This window comes from Macaca thibetana, chromosome 13 (assembly GCF_024542745.1).
Source record: "Macaca thibetana thibetana isolate TM-01 chromosome 13, ASM2454274v1, whole genome shotgun sequence".
Lineage (NCBI taxonomy): Eukaryota > Metazoa > Chordata > Mammalia > Primates > Cercopithecidae > Macaca > Macaca thibetana.
This window is the reverse complement of record NC_065590.1, coordinates 71662605-71678621: the sequence shown is the minus strand read 5'-3', so window position 1 is coordinate 71678621 and position 16017 is coordinate 71662605. Positions and strand designations below refer to the sequence as shown.

Sequence of the window (16017 nt, the reverse complement as noted above, 5' to 3'; positions counted from 1 at the left end):
GTAAGAGCTGGCAATTCAAATGGCTTTTTGAAAGATAGCAAGAACCCTTTCAATTAGAATCACTGTGGAGAATTTCTGAGCCTTGAACACAAGGCTACTTGTCTTCAAGGCTCAGAATTCCATCCATGTTGAAATTCTGAGCATTGCTACTGAGCAATCCTGGAATCAAAAAAGAGAAGGGAGAAGCTGACTTTCCAGCATAGTAATTTTTTAAATGATGGTGAAATATAATTCCAATCATTCCGTATGTCCAAAATATGTAATTTATATCTAATTTATAGTAAGTAATCAATATTTATATGTGGCCTCAAACTATTTATCTAGAATATCTCTTAATTATGCAATAAATTTATTGTCTAGTCCTAATTTCAGAATAGCATTACTTTGGGTACAGAATACACATGTCTTTATTATTACAAAAGCTTTTCCTTAATATTTGTTATGACGTGCCTCTGTAACCCCATTTTGCATGAAAAGAATCTCCCCATGTGTAGGTCTTCGGCAAATCGTTGGTAAAGATCTTCAGGTGGTTTTGAAGTCCCTTTCTAACTACAAACCATTGCTATAGAGGAGCCTTCCAGTATTTGCTTTTATAGTCTAGGGTATTTAATTTACCCCGCAAGGCTGTCATTTTTACTTCTAATCCAATCTACCCAAGTCTTCATCCATAAAATAACACCAATGACACTTATAGTTATAAAGTGGAATATTATTTAACCATTACCAATTACTGTGAGGATGGAATTTTTCCTAAGAATAACACTGGCTTATTCCCACTTCTTTATTCACTCTGCTAGTAGAGAGTTGTAGTGCCTTGGAGAGCCCTGTAGATGTTTGACACAGCACTCCTCCCTTCACTTGGGAGGATGTCTCTTAAAAAAATACTTTATGGAATAAGTTTTACCATGGCTGTTCCCCTATATTTTACATACATGACACAAGCAGTAGCTCATAATTTATTATTTATATGTATTAGTACATTGTTGTTTGAATTGGGCAGGTATAACTTGACCATTGGCAAAGTGAGTTGCTGCTTATCTGTCATTTCTCTATGAAGTGGGGCACTACCCTCTAAAAAGGATGTGCGTGCATGACCAGTTCCCCATTGATTAATGTAAAGTTGACTCTCCTTAACAGTCATTAAAAAACAAGGATAGAACTTGTCATGGAAACAATAAAGAATTAAATGATTTGCTCACACGCGATCAAATTCACATAATTTGGATTAGTTACAAACTGAATTTAGGAAAGTAAAAATTTCCTATGTTGTTTTTAATATGGAGCCCTTGGGGATAAAAGTGGTTTCTCACTGCAAAGTTATTTTAATACTACAAAATAAAACAGTATTACCAAACTACATGACCACAGCTCTCTGAAATTTATGTTCAGGCCCCTAATTTAAAATTGCTGTCCTGAAGGTACATGGTGTTATCCAGTCCCCTACTTTTCTGGAGAAAGACTTGTTCGATAGACATATGGCACAAAGACTATTAGACACTTATAAATCTATTTAGCAAGAGAAAGAGGAACAAGAAAGTCTGAGGCAGGAGGGATGCTACAGGAAAACAAATTAGATGGAACCCGTTGCTAGGAAACAAGGCAAACTAAGTGCATTGGAGTTGTTAGGTGGGTAACTCTGCCAGAATAACAGCCCTGCACATCCATGCAGAGATGGAAGCGAAACAGATTCATAGCCTATGTCAGGGAACAACACAAACTTTGAAATATAGCCTTGCAGGTACAGGGAAACCTCACTTTATACATACTCTGAGCCAGAAAAAAGAAGAGAGGAGGGGAATAGTCAAAGAATCTTCTTAGCCCACATCTATAGTCCATCCCTAAATTAAATTTGATTGTAGTCCAATGTTATTTCAAAGTTATGATATTTCTCACAAGCTCCATTGTAAAGTAGAAATATTCCTGTGTAGTAATAATTTATACCCAGAGCAAAAATCAAGGAAATCTTGACAATAATCGTAATTTAAGGCGGTAAGACAGATGGGGATATTTCCTGGGTAATGAACTGACACACTGAGTTTTCAGTTTCCACTGGGGATTGTCTAGTCTACATGGTCCAGACAAAACGTCCCATACCTCCTCCTTCCTGAATTTCATCTTTAGTTTCTCTCTCTCATTAGTGCTCATCATTCTTGTGTTCTGTTCAATGCATTTAGGGCATTTGATTGTACTATGAGTTTCTAAGGGTAGTTTCCTCTCCATTTACTTACATTAATAACATCTAGATTGAGCCATGCATGGCAATAAATACATAAGAAATATTTATTGTATATTTGAAACAATGACTGAATATTTTATTATTCATACATTTTCTTTTATTTCTTTATACGTGCATATTCTATCTTCCTGAAAAATATTTAAGCCCTTTAAGAATAATACAGAGTATCTGTATTTTTTATTCCTCCCTTAATCAAAGTAGTTTAAAATTAAGCAAAAAACAGATATTTGAAGAGTACTCATTATATTAAATTGAATTACTCTAGTCAGGTAATTCATTTGGAGAAAGGGCAAAGCTATGCGAGCGAGACTCGAAATAGATTTTGAAAGCAGTTTAATAGCTTCGACTTTTTAATGAGATTACTGCACTTTATAACAATGACAGTGACAAAATAAAGTAAAAACAGTAATAGTAAACATTCATTAAATACCTGAGCAACATTCTAAGAATCAAGAATATAGACAAAAAAAATTAGACAATAACCTCTGCCTTCACTGAATTTACTGTCCAGTTGGGGGAGGCAGACAATAAACCATAAAATATAGAGAGTGCTAAATGATGATAGATCCTACAGATAAATAAAAAAAAAAAGCAGGAAAAGGGAAAACAGACTATTTGGACGTTGTAATCCTCAATACTATGATCTGGGGCAAAGGTTACATTTGAGTTAGGGTCCACACCAGGTGAGAAAGGAACTGGAGTATCCTGAAAAGAATTCTAGGAAGAGAAAACAGCAAATATAAATGTCCTGAATAGGAGGGTGCCTAGTATATGAGGAACAGCAAGGAGGGAAGTGTGGCTAGAGCTGAGTGAGCAAAAAAAAAAAGGAGTAATAGGAGAAAACGTCACAGAATTTACAGCAGGTAAATCCTGTTCAACCTTGATGGTCAAAACAATGCCTTTGGCTTTTTCTTTCTGTGAGGTGCTGGATAATTGAAAGGAATTGAGAACAGTCATGTCATGCTTGGACTCTATAATAGAATCTCTTTGATTTCTATTTTAAGAAAAGACTGAGAAAAGTCCAAGAGAAAAACAGCTAGACCATAAAAGGGATGTGGCAAAAACCTAAATTTGGTTTAGATCAAGGTGTTATGATGGAAGTAATGAGAAGTGGTAAGATTCTGGATACATTTTAAAGGTAGAAAAATCGGGTTTTCTGACAGTGTGAATGTAGAGATTTTGGCCTGAAGAACTGTAATGATGGTGCTGTCTTTGACAGAGATAGAAAATACTGTGGCATACAGTTTCGGCAGTAAAGCTGTTGGGAGCTTCTTGAGGGATGGGTTAGGATCTTGGTCATATACACTTAAAGATTGCAATGCTTATCAGACAATCAACTGGCAATGTCTACCAGACAGTTAGATATACAAGCCTGATGTTCTGGGAAGAGGTCTTATCTATAGGTATACATTTGAGAGGAATATGAGGATTGATTGAATTATGCCCTTATTCATGTAAGAGGTGATAAGATCTACTAGGTAAGTGGAATTTATTGCTTTTATCAGCTGCACAATTAATTTATGTATATTGTTAACTGGAGAAAAGTTAGAATAATTGGGAATAGATTCAAGTAAGGTTTAGATGTGGTAGACAGTTTGTAGAAGTTCTCTCTTATCTTCTATTATTTTCTCAATGAAATAGAAAACAAAGTTAAGAATAATGTTCTGAATCTAACACTCTTCTCCTGTGTCTTGTATTGTCTTTGCCAGGACACTCTAGATGTTCTATATTCAGTATTTTTTCCAGTCAATGACAAAAAATTGGCTTTTAGAGCAATTTTTCAATCACACCCATTGGCAGCTTAAATCACTTCAATGGCAACACAAGCTGAAAGTCATACCTCTACAAATAAAGATCTGGAGAGTCTCTTAAGTTTCTTCTTGCAGTGTTGACTGAAAGAAAGCCAAAAGAAACATGTAAGAATTAAAATTATTTATTTTTCATATTTAGGATATGAAAGATTGTTCTTTGGCCAAGGTTCCAAGTCTTGCATAAGTAACCACCATTAGGGATAAAATCAGATTACTACCCATGCTCTGAAAATCAGTCAAACACCAGCCTGATTCATGTAACTATAACTTCTGAAAGTCAGTCAATCAATCATTAAACTTCATTTTTGAAAATATACTAATCAGTGATAACCCCATGCTTCTGAACATTAGTCAATCAACAAATGTTTCAGTGTATTTTCTGTGTTTCTAAAAGTCAGCTGGTGAACATCAGCCTTAGTACAATGACCACACCAGTAGAATATGAAGTTCTGCAGTCCCTAAACCCTCCTACCTCTGAAAGTCTGCCAAGCTTTGATAAGCCAGTCTTTTCCGAAACCTTATGTAATGTCATCTCTATTACTTGTAAGCAAAGGAAAACTTCACCTTTTGCTCCAGATATTAGTCAATTTTATTGTTAGTTTGCAAGTTCACAACCCTTTCAACAACTCAACCCTTGTTTATGGTTACTTATTAATTTGGACTTGTGAGTGACAAATGCAATGAAGATTCCCTGAGATTATTAAATTCAGTCTTTTCAATTCTTGTGGTGGTTTCTATTACCTATTTGTGTTTTTGTATATTTTAATCCTCAAATACTAAAACACAGAAATAAACTTTGTGATAATTTTCTGAAGAGTGACATTTACTAAACAAAGAAAATGCTCTTTTAGACCTCTGTGTGTAGTGTACAATTACTCATACGATATGGAAAATGGTGAAAAATCAGATATAAACCAGCATATAGGCACAAGTGATATAAGATTTCTTAACTAATACTATAATTGTGGCAAAAAATAAAAATTTGATTAAGGGAAATTCATATGAAGCAGTGGAAGTTGGAATGCCTTCCATACGATATACATCAGCATCAGTATTTAAGCTCAAATTTCTTTGGAACAAACAGCTACCAAAAGCATTTTCTGATTCTAAAATCACAAGCAAACTTTTAAGTACCAAAATTACATCTACCGTAATAATACAAATATATAATAGCTACATTTATAAAATATCAAAATGATTCGCCATTTTACAAAAGAGCCATGGTGAAAATAATCACAATGCAGAAAAAAAATTCCCTTTGCTTATGCAATATTTTCCTCATGAAAAAGGCTTCCTCAGAAGGTTATGAAGCGTAAAATCCCTTTTAGATGAAACTTCAGAAACAACAGCAAATTTTTGCAGACTTGATTTTAGTTAGGACTTAATGAGGAAAAAATGTACTGACTTTAGTAGAAGTAATAAAAATACAAATAAAAGTAAATGTGTAAATATGCAAACAAGGTTTATTTAAAGTTGAATCAAAGCATGAATGATTCTTCATAAGGTGTTAGCTTTTTGATCCATATTGTACATGACACTGCTCAAGAGACGTCATGCTATTGGCATCAAATATTTCCTATTGGCACTACAGAGATCACATGAAATTATTTTCTAATTTCAGTATGTATGCTATCAAACCCATGACTAAAGGACTTTCGAGATTTTGTTGGAATTCAGGATTGTTCAGTTCTCTCATATTCAGAAGCCCATTGGCTCTCCCTTAACAAATACAGTGAGAAAATATCCAGCTTATTGAATTCATACTTTAGTTCTGAACAGGCCCCTCCCAATGCTTGTTGATTTTCTAAGTAATTCATTGAATGAATTCTATTTATTCCTTGTTAATACTTTTCAGCATCTCTTTAACAATAGGATTATGCAAATTGAACGAAAAGCACACTGTGTCATAAAAGTGCTCCATTGCTTCAGAAACTTGTTGAACATGTTAAATCAAAAAGTGATGGAAAAATATCTCTTTAAGTGTCAAAGCTGTTTTAAAAGAGACATTACTTATGAACAAGAAAAGAAATTTCATCTTTAAGTGTATCATTATTATGGCATTTGCCATGAGTTATCTTTTAAATATGTTTTATACTTTGAAGAATTTGATTTTACATAACAGTTACATGGGAACAAGTGGCATCCTCATGTGTAGTGTTGAACAACAAGAGAATAAAATTTGAAGACCATATTCTTTCTCTTCAGGCCACAGCATTTGAAAAATCATCAATCAATCCATGCTACATAATCCTAATAATGGAAAGGAATGAATAAAGTTATGCCAAAAAAAAGATGGCATTGTAAGTTTCAACAAACCAAGTTTGACAAGCCAGAGACTTTGTGAACTTTATGCCAGTACATGCTAATATAGTGGCTCATAGTGTCAACGTTGAATATGTCATATCATTAATAATTTTTCAGTGAACAAATGAACAAAATTAATTAGATATGACCACTATAGAAACTGTGTCATTATGGAATGACATATAAATGGAATACATACTGCAAGGAACTTTATAAGCAAACTCTGTGAAACAAAAAAAACCATTTAGGAGAGCCAAACCATCAGGGAATATGATTTTTAAAAACAGAGGTAGGTGATTTACATACTTGTTTTATATTTTAGGTAAACAATCATTGTTTAAGTATAAGTATTCCATATGTTATCTTTTTCTTTTATCACAGTGTACATATACATAAGCATTTAGATTTAATTCAAATTTTCCTGAGCATCCTGTATTCATTTGGCTAAATGTGGCAATCTTAAAAGGGTTGAGATTTTGAGAAGAGATTAAAAGGAATGAGTCACCTTATAGAGTTCCAGAATAAATGAAACAGAAAAAGGTAGTGTGATTGTCAAGCAGCATTTTGGGGCCATTTGAAGTTTGAAGTCACATATTCAAAATAAGACTAATCGGCATGGGTATGTGTTATCTCCAACCCCCTTCAGCTAAGTGGGTGACAGCATGAAGTGGACAGAGAGATGTATATAATTAGTGTTATTAGTGTTTATTATTTTTACCAGTTAATGTTTCAGTTTTACCAATATTATTCTATTAGATATATTTCCATTAAAAATAATTATTATTTGACTCCAGTCTGCACTTTTAAACAATACACTATACTCCCTCACAATGAGAGGTAATTATTTAAGACAATTCTTTCTTCCTTACATTATAAGATCTGAAATAGAACAACAAAGGAAAAATCAAGCCACATTTAATCAAAAATCATTAGTAAACCAGGCATATTGAAAATATAATCTCCAACACTAAAAGATGGTAGAAATTTCTTTTTGCCTTTGTCTCTACATTTGCTCATGTTCTCAAAAAATACAAAGAAGGTCACATTCATTGGAATCTAACAAAGAGCGAGGAAATTTAATAATCTTTACAAAAGGCAGAAATTAGGCTAGAAGTAAGAATTTAGGAAATGTAGTTTTTAATTGTGTCCATGTATTAGTCCATTTTCACACTGCTATAAAGAACCACCTGAGACAGGGTAATTTAAAAACAAAAGAGGTTTAATTTCCTCATAGTTCTGAATGGCTGGGGAGGCCTCAGGAAACTCACAATTGTGGTAGAGGGTGAAGGGGAAGCAACAAATGTCTTAAATGGTGGCGGGAGAAAGAGAGAAAGGGGGAAGTGTCACACTTTTCAACCATCAGATCTCCTGAGAACTCATTTACTATCAAGAGGACAGCAAAAGAGAAATCCACTCCCATGATCCAATCACCTCCCACCATGCCCTTCCCCTGACACATGGGGATGATAATTTGAGGTGAGATTTGGGTGAGAACACAGAGCCAAACCATATCAGTCCATTTACCAAGTCAATACCATAAGGATATTTTGATAATATCATCAGCAAATGTGGTGTCATTCTCAAGATAATATACAAACGCTGAAAGGAAACATGATCTTACTTGGCACATCATAAGCTTCTCTGAAGATAGAATAAGATACCTGCAAGCAGAATCATTAAGCCAAAACTGTTTCCTTCAGAATACTCTCTGAGGTTAACTGTCATTTCTTATAATAATAATAAGGTTGAAAAAAATATTTATTTAATTATTTAATTTTGGACCCTTATATGCTGAGGTTGTATTTCCCAATGAATTTTGACTATGGGCAACATATATTTCCTATCAAAATGTCTGCATTATATTGCAGGGGCAGAAAATATTCTCTGTTTTTCTACTAGTCCCATAATACAAATGCTTTTAGACATCCAATGATCTATTTCCTTAGTAAGTCTGCATTTCAGTGTTTATGTATGAGATTGATCTAATGCCCAAAGGAGAAATATCATCAGCTTTTACATTTTCAGAAGGCTGCATATGCATTTTGCTTCTCTTTTTTATGAAGCCCTTTTTACTGCTTTCTCTTAAGAACATATTATGAAAAATCCAATTTCCCTACAGATATGTCAGACTGTGCTGTTTCTTGAGAGCTAGAACAAAGCCTACTTTCAAGATGATTTATGCAATTTGGAACCAAATAGGTGGGTGTTCAGCTTAAAAAATTCTCATAGAATTATCACTTGCAATATTTCCACAATCTGGAACAGCTACTCATTTATCATTTTTCATCTGTTGTGCATCCACTAATGAGGAGCGAGGCACCACACTAAGCAGAGATTGAACAAACTCATGCATTGTTCTGCACTAAACAGTTGAGCCAAAGAGGAAATCATAAGGAGATTAAACAAATGGCTCTATAAGGGACAGTGGTTCAGGGAGTTGTAAGAAAGTTCCAAAGAAAATGACATTATCATCTTCTCAACTCACCATTTGTTGGTGTGCATATTTACATATTTGTTTATGTTTAATGTAATAATGTAAGGTATTACATTTTAATGTAATAGTATTTGATCCATGAAAAAGTGTAACATACCTGTATTATATACTAAAGCACAGTAATAAAATGAATATCCATTAAACCACCATCTAATTTATAAAGTAAAATTTTACAATATCATTTCATCTTAAGTGTTCCTCCTTACAACTGCCTTTCCCACAAATGTGAGCGCACTATAAATGCTATCTTTATATCCGTTTTTATTTTTATTTACATACAATACTTATATATTCATTCATAAACGTTCAATTGCCAGTTTATCTTTTTTGGACCTTTGTAAAAGGAGTATCTTACTGTAAGTAGGTCTCCTGAATATGAATTACATAATATTCATGCATATTGTACCACATATCTTCATTTCATTCATTTCCACATGCAAAATATCTGAGTGGGTGAATGAATCCTTCTACATGCCCATTTTTTTCTGAAAATTTGAGGTCTCTCTTTCCTTATTTCTCTTTCCCTTCTTTCTTTCCTGCATCTCTCTCTCTTTCCCTCCCTTCTTCTTTCTTTCTCTTTTTCTCCCCTTCTTTCCCTCTCTTCTTCCTTTTTTCTTTTCTTTGTTTCATTCCATCCTTTCTTCCTTCCTTGTTTTTCCTTTTCTTTTTTTTTTATTACAGCAGTTTTACAATAAGCATGCTTTTTTTTTTCTTTTCTTTCTTTTCTTTTCTTCTTCTTTTTTTTTTTTTTTGAGACGGAGTCTCGCTCTGGTCGCCCAGGCTGGAGTGCAGTGGCGTGATCTCGGCTCACTGCAAGCTCCGCCTCCCGGGTTCACGCCATTCTCCTGCCTCAGCCTCCCGAGTAGCTGGGACTACAGGCGCCTGCCACCTCGCCCGGCTAATTTTTGTGTGTGTGTGTGTGTGTGTTTAGCAGAGACAGGGTTTCACCGTGTTAGCTAGAATGGTCTCGATCTCCTGACCTCGTGATCCACCCGCCTCGGCCTCCCAAACTGCTGGGATTACAGGCGTGAGCCACCGCGCCCGGCCACAATAAGCATTCTTGTAGCTCTCTTGACACTTGACAGAGAGAAAGCATAGAATGTATTCCATGGGAGTGAAATTGTTGGATCATAGCTGATGTAAATTTTCAGCCTCAAAGAATAACGACGGCTTATTTCTGCTTATATTTATACTTCCTCCAGCAATTGGTTGACTCATCTCCTCTCTGATTGTTGGATCTGTCTGGTTTTGTAATTGTTGTGGGATTATCATCAATGGGAATAAAATCAGGCCAATAGTTTTTAAATGCTAATTTGTATTTCCCTTAGTACTAATAAAGTTAAACATCTTTCACGAGCTTGTTTGCAACATGTTTCCTCTTCTGTGAGATGCCCGTTTGTGTCCTTTTTTCAATTTTCTATTGAGTTTTGTCCTTTTCTAACTGATTTGTAAGAGTCTTCCTAATCCTTTGCAAATTTCATGTACTGCAGACATTTGTGTTTTGTCTTTTCACTGTCTTTAGGTGTTTTTTGCAGAGAAGTTTTTAATGAACATATAGTAAAATTTGTCCATTTTAAATGCTTAACATGTATTTTAATTTGTCTTTCCCTAGCTCAAATTTAGAAAAAAAAAAAATCTTATTTTCTTTTAAGGTCTCAAATATTCCCCTTGAACCATTCCCCTTATCCTATCTAGAATTAACTTATGTGTATGGTGGAAAGTAAAAATCCAATATAAGGATCCAATTTATGTGGGCAGTTAATTGTTCAGTCTCACATTTTGAATACTCTTTCTTCCACGATGATCTTCAATTGCACCTTTGTGATATATTAAGTTATAAAACACAGTCTTATTTCCCAGATCTTCATTTTGTTCCGTGGGTCAATGTTTTTGTATCTCTGTACCAATAACATATTGACTTTATCACTAGAGGTTTACAATATGCATTGATAGCTGGTAGGGTACATTATTCAGTTTTGGCCATTTTTGGTCTTTACTCCTCCAGATAAATTTTCAAATTAGTTTGTCAAGATTCATGAAAAACACTGTTGGTATTTCGGTCAAAATTGCATTGAATTTCAGATAAATTAAAGGACAACTGATGTGTATATGATTTTGAGCTTTCATTTTTATAGGAATAGTATAGATCTTCATTTCTTTAGGTCCTTCAGAAAAATTTGGTTTGATCTAGAGGCTGATCTCCTCCACCAATTCTATAGCTTAGCAAAATTCTGGCTCAGTTGGTATGAATTCAATAAAGCTCTAGACCAGCATCATCTTTTCCAATAGGTACATTACGCAAGCCACATGTGTAATTTAAATTTTTTTAGTAGCCATAGTATTTTAAAAGTGAAAAGACACAGATGAAGTTAACTTTAATAAAGTGTTTATTCAACCTACTATATCTAAAATGTTATTTTGACATTAAAGCAATATAAAAATTAATAAGATGTTTTGCATGTTATTCTAATTTTGTCTTCAAACTCTAGTGTGTATGATTAAAGCACATCTCACTTTGAACTAACCTCATTGGAAGTACTCAATGGCCATATGTCACTAGGGACTTCTGTATCAGTACAGCTGGAAAACTTCCCCATTTCTGTTAAGGTCTCTCTTCTGAACAGGAAATGTCCTTGAATACATAGTTACATGGAGGTTCTTTGGCCCTTTTTTTCCAGCTATAATTATTAGCGAAATAGTCCTCTACTGGAAGCCCATTCATGAAGCAATCTATAGAGTGACACCGAAACAGTATAAAGAAGAGACTTGGTCCTGGCAGATAAGAGACAATGTAACCAAGGCCCCATGGGTCACACATGACTAGGCATATTTCCTCCCCTAACTATTTTTGCCTCCCTTACAAGCTGACACAAATTACATGCCAGAAGGGGGGCCTCTCCTGATTCAGCTGACCAGGCTGAACTCCTAACCATAAAAAGAAGAAACCAACTCTTTACCTCTTTGAGTAATGTCTTCTGAGGTTACTGAAGCCAGACTCTGGCATTTCCAGAAAGAACCAGACCAGATCCAGGCAGCATAAAGGCAAGATAAACTACAGTGCTGACCTTTCAGGGAGTTTTTCCTCACTATAATCTCATTATAGTATTGAAAATCACACCCAGGGGTGGAGACTCAACATGCTAACAACACATACAACACACTAAGAAACATGTTGTATTAGTCCACTCTCACACTGCTGTAAAGACATACTTGAGGCTGGGTAATTTATAAACGAAAGAGGTTTTATCAGCTCATGGTTCTGCAAGCTGTACAAGCTGTTCTGCTTCCGGGGATGCCTTAGAAAACTTACAATCATGGCAGAAGGCAAAGGGGAAGTAGGCACGTCTTCATATGGCTGGCAGGAGAGAGAGAAAGAGAAGAGCTATACACTTTCAAAGAACCAGACCTCATGAGACCTAACTCACTATCAGGATAAGGACAAGGGGAAAATCCACCCCCTGATCAAATCACCTCCCACCAGGTTCCTCCCTCAACTTTGGAGATTAGAATTCAACATGAAATTTGGATGGAGACACAGAGCTAAACCATATCGGATGTTAAAGTGCAGCAGGTGCTGAAAGTTCCCTGCCTCTAGATGCCTACATGTCACTCCTTTTCTGGCCTCAGCTTCTATAAAATGACAAGAGCCAAGCCCTTCAGAGACCTGGCACTGGGAACCTTTTCCCATGCATTGCTCCCTTGCTTTGCTCAAGCTGCAAGCCTATTAAAGCTTGCCTGAGAAACATTTCTGTTTGACCTGGTGTTCATTTCTATTTGTCCAAGAGTGAAGACTCAGGGTCTAAGCTACAGTAACAATATCTGCTTGAAAAGAATGCTTATTTTCCACTTGGATGCTGAACTCTATATGTTTGTTTAATCAAGCTTATTGATTACATTATTCATATCACGTTATGAATAAATATTTTGTCTGTTTGATCGATTAATAATTGGGGGAAATTTGCTAAAATCTTACACTATGGTAGTGGAGTTATCAACTTTCCTCTTTAGTTCTATTAATTTGGGCTTCATTTGTCTTCTGGCTTTTAAAAAAATAGGTACATTCATATTCATAGTTGCTACATTGTGTGTGTGTGGTGGGGGTGTGTGAGAGACACAGAGTCTCACTCTGTCACTCAGGCTGGAGTGCAGTGGTGTGTTCTTGGCTCAATGCAACCTCTGCCTCCCTTGTTCAAGCTATTCTCCTGCCTCAGCCTCCCGAGTAGCTAGGATACAGGGACACACCACCATGCTCAGCTAATTTTTGTATTTTTAGTAGAGATGGGGTTATACCATGTTGGCCAGGATGGTCTTGAACTCCTGGTCTTAAGTAATCCACCCGCCTCAGCCTCCCAAAATGTTGGGATTACAGGTGTGAGCCACCTTGCTTGGCCTAGTCGCTACATTTTTTTCAGTTAATATAATATTTTAATAGATTTATGGATTAGAATTGAGAACATAGAGACTGGTGTTTATCTTCCTGGTTTGACTCTTTGTCTCTTCACTAACTAGTTGTATGACTATAAGTTAGCATTTCAGTGCCTTAATTTCTTCATTGGTGAAATGAGGATAATGATAGTAGATATCTCATAGAATTGTAGTGAAAATAAAATGAAATATGTATCCAAGATTTTAGGAAAATGTCTAGCACATAGTGTTTGCTATATTGACATCAGCTATTTTTAGTTATTATCTTTCTTACAATGATAATCATAGGACTATTATTATAAAAACTATAAGGCTACTCTTAAAAGATAATTATAAGGATCATTCAGTAATGACTCATTCTATTGCCAATAATGTGTTTTGTCTTTGAAAGCCCACATTTTCTGATACTGATATTGCATTTCCAGCTTTATTTTATATGTATTTATCTAGTATAACATTTCTGACCTTCTGTACATTCAAACTTTTCATGTTTCAGGTTTAAATGTGTCTCTTCTATATGACATATAACATATTCCTCTGCATCAGACTCTAATCTGATAATCGATGGTAGTTGTATTCGTGTAGATGTATTCTTTCTACAGATATATTTGGATTTACATGTATCACCCTACATTCTTACCTGAAAGTGTATTATTTGACAGTTATTTTTCCTCAGCACTTGGAAAATATTTTTTCTTGCCTCTTATTTTCATTGTTGCTATGAGGAAAGCTTCTATTAATCACATTTTGATTATTTTGCAGGTGTTGATTATCTGCCTTTCTTTCTACAGCTGCTTTTAAGAACTCTTTTTTGTCTTTTATTCCCTTTGAAAGTTTCAGCTAATACAGTAGCCTGATGTTCAATACCTCCCTCTCCTTCCTACTGGCACAACTTCATTTTAGGATTTTGGAGGCTGCTATCAGTATTTTTCCTACAAAGCTACACTGCTTGTCCTTTGTGTTTCAGTTCAATGTATTTAGCATCAATTTCAGACCCTTTTTTGTTTTTACATTTTGATATGGTTTTTCTGTTCTCCCACCCAAATCTCACCTTGAATTGTAATAATCCCCATGTGTCAAGGGCAGTACTAGGTGGAATTAATTGGATAATGGGGTTGGTTTCCCCTATGCTGTTCTCGTGATGATGAGTGAGTCTCACAAAATCTGATGGTGTTATAAGCATCTGGCATTTCCCCTGCTGACACTCATTCTCTATCCTGCCACCCTGGGAAGAAGTGTCTTCTGCTATGATCGTAAGTTTCCTGAGGCCTCCCCAGCCATGCAGAACTGTGAGCTAATTAAACCTCTTTTCTTTATAAATTACCCAGTCTTGTATATTTCTTCATAGCAGTGTGAGAACAGATTAATACTGTAAATTGGTATCACAGAGAGTGGGGTGCTGCTATAAAGACATCTGAAAATGTGAAAGCAAATTTGGAACTGGGTAACAGGCAAAGGTTGGAACAGTTTGAAGGTTCAGAAGAAGACAGGAAAATATGGGAAATCTTGAAACTTCCTAGAGTCTTAAAGGGCTCAGAAAACATGAATATGTGGGAAGTATTGGAACTTCCTAGAGACTTGTTGAATGGCTTTGACCAAAATGCTGATAGTGATATGGGCAATGAAGTCCAAGCCGAGCTCATCCAGATGCAGATAAAAAACTTGCTGGGAGCTTGAATAAAGGTCACTCTTGCTAGGCAAAGAGACTGGTGGCCTTTTTTCCTCTATCCTAGAGATCTGTGGAACTCTGAATCTGAGAGAGATGATTTAGGGTATCTGGCAGAAGAAATTTCTAAGCAGTAAAACCTTCAAGAGGAAGCAGAGCATAAATGTTTGAAAAATTTGCAGCCTGACAATGGAATAGAAAAGAAAAACCCATTTTTGTAGACAGAAATTCAAGTCATGCTGCTGAAATTTGTACAAGTAATGAGGAGCAGAATGTGAATCACCAAGACATTGGGGAAAATGTCTCCAGGGCATGTCAGAGACCTTTGTGGAATCCCCTCCCATCATAGTCCTGGAGGCCTAGATGGAAAAAATTGTCTCATGGGTCTGGCCCAGAGCACCCCTGCTCTGTGCAGCCTCCGTACATGGTGTCCTTCATCTTGGCTGCTTTAGCTCGAGCTGTGGCTAAAAGGGGCCAGTATACAGCTCAGGCCATTGCTTCAGTGGGTGCAAGCCCCAAGCCTTGGTGGCTTACATGTGGTATTGGGCCTGTGGGTGGACAGAAGTCAAGAATTGAGGTTTGGGAACCTCCAACTAGATTTCAGAGCATGTATGGAAGTGCCTGGATGTCCAGGCAGACCTTTGCTGCAGGGGTAGACCCCTCACGGAGAACCGCTGCTAGGGCAGTGCAGAAGCAAAGTGTGGAGTCAGAGCCCCCACGCAGAGTCCCCACCAAGGAACTGCATAATGGAGTTGTGAGAAGAGGGCCACTGTCCTCCAGACCCCACAATGGTGTATCCACTGACAGCTTGCACCATGGATCTGGAAATGCTGCAGGCACTCAACGCCAGACATGAAAGCAGCTGGGAGGGGGGCTGTACCCTGCAAAGCCACAGGGCAGAGCTGCCCAGAGCTATGGGAGTCCCCCTCTTGCATCAGTGTGACATGGACATGAGACATGGAGTCAAAGGAGATCATTTTGGAACTTTAAACTTTAATGACTGCCCTATTGGATTTCAAACTTGCATGGAGCCTGTAGTCCTTTTGTTTTGGCACATTTCTCCCTTTTGGAATGGGTGTAT

At 36.2% G+C, this 16017-nt stretch overlaps 1 pseudogene; it reads right to left on the bottom strand.

Annotated features, from left to right (window-relative positions):
• The window catches only part of LOC126934421 (60S ribosomal protein L23a-like), a 34546-nt pseudogene extending 19172 nt beyond the window's left edge, over positions 1-15374 (bottom strand).
• Positions 15375-16017: the final 643 nt, after the last annotated feature.